We start from the raw sequence: 1,505 nt of genomic DNA, 5'->3' as shown, positions 1-1,505 counted from the left end.
CCCCGCCCCGCCACGCTTCTCGCGCCCAATACCGCCCGGCGAGCACACGCCACTTATCTGGCCCCTTTGATCTGCAGCAGCCCTGACGGCGCGACTGGCGCGGCCCTGACGCTCCAGACAGTCGACACGGACACCGGGGTGTGGCGCTCGCCGCCAGGAAAGGCTGAGGAGAACACTTCACACAACTTCGATATCCCCCGCCGTCCGAGCTCCACACCTTACAAGTTCCGATTCGAAGCTGGGGGAAAATTTCACCCGTGTTTTCCTCTATCTCTAACCTATAACAAACGTTTGGTCATGATATCAAACAGATTCCACCTCTCCCACTTTCGTAGTTATACCCGGTTATACCGTACAGCATGCGGGCGTGAGGCCGGGTTGCCTACTACCACGAGGCCGTAGGGCGCACCGAAGTCACGGACAATAGGCAAACCCGGCCTCACGGCTGCATGCGGTACAGGGTACAGTACAACTACGGAAATGGGCGTCGTCAATGAGCCATGCCTTGTACTGCTGCTGCGAAATGACTTTTCAAAGTGTGCACACCGGCCAAAAGAAGGGGGACAGGGAGCCGGCGCGGCGGCCGCGAGGAGGGCCAGAGGTTACTTCACCGCGCCACACATATTCTGATGCGGCGGCGGCGTGGCGGGAAAACGGAAACAAGATTGGGTGCCGAGAGCCGTGGGAGTCCTGTCCGGGGCCACGGCCGCCGCGGGTGTAGCTGCAGGAAGGAGGTGGTCCGCGGCGGGCGCCGTCAGCCTCGCCTCCTACCTCATGGACGCGTCAGCAGGGCAGTTCACGGACTCGCGCTGGACCGGGCGATCTATCTAGGTCCTCCGGGGTGAACTGCGGCGGACATGAGTCTAATGGCCATTGGCCAGGACAGGCACGGTCCAGCCTGCATCGCACTGACCGGTCCGTGGGAGATGGCAACCCCTGCCTCCTACATACACAAAAATACGCTCATGAATGCGAAGGGCTGTTTGATCGGCCTGTGGAACGGGAGAGCGTTTGGGTGGAGAGTAGAGAAGGAGAGAGGAGGAGAAGCGGAGAGCGAGAAAAGGAGCGAGCGAGAGAGAGAGGGAGAGAGGGAGAGAGAGAGAGAGAGAGAGAGAGAGAGAGAGAGAGAGGGGGGGGGGATATTTTGAAAGGGACAGCGTTATATCGTCCCCCATATGTATTCACTTCTCGGCTGCGAGCCGGGGATCATGACATAACACAGCGACCCTACTCTTCTAGAGCGGCAGAGGCGGTGAGTGGTAAGTACGGTCAGTGAGCCGAGCTCCGCCCTTGCACATCGTGTGCGCCAAGTTCAGAGAATACGCGACAGGAGGCAATCCCGTCGCAGAGCGTCAGCAGCGTCTCGTCTAGTGAGGCAGCCAGGAGGGGATTGGGGGGGCGGCGGCGGCGGGGAGGAAACATTGTTTGCAAAGCAGCAACATGAGACAACTGGCCGGCCCGCCGACGCGTACTCGGCGCCGTACTTGGCAGCCTCAGTGCCCCCG

This window comes from Frankliniella occidentalis, unplaced genomic scaffold (assembly GCF_000697945.3).
Source record: "Frankliniella occidentalis isolate FOCC.00 unplaced genomic scaffold, Focc_3.1 Scaffold1388, whole genome shotgun sequence".
Classification (NCBI taxonomy): Eukaryota; Metazoa; Arthropoda; class Insecta; order Thysanoptera; family Thripidae; genus Frankliniella; species Frankliniella occidentalis.
The sequence above is the reverse complement of the archived record's forward strand: the minus strand, read 5'-3'. Positions refer to the sequence as shown.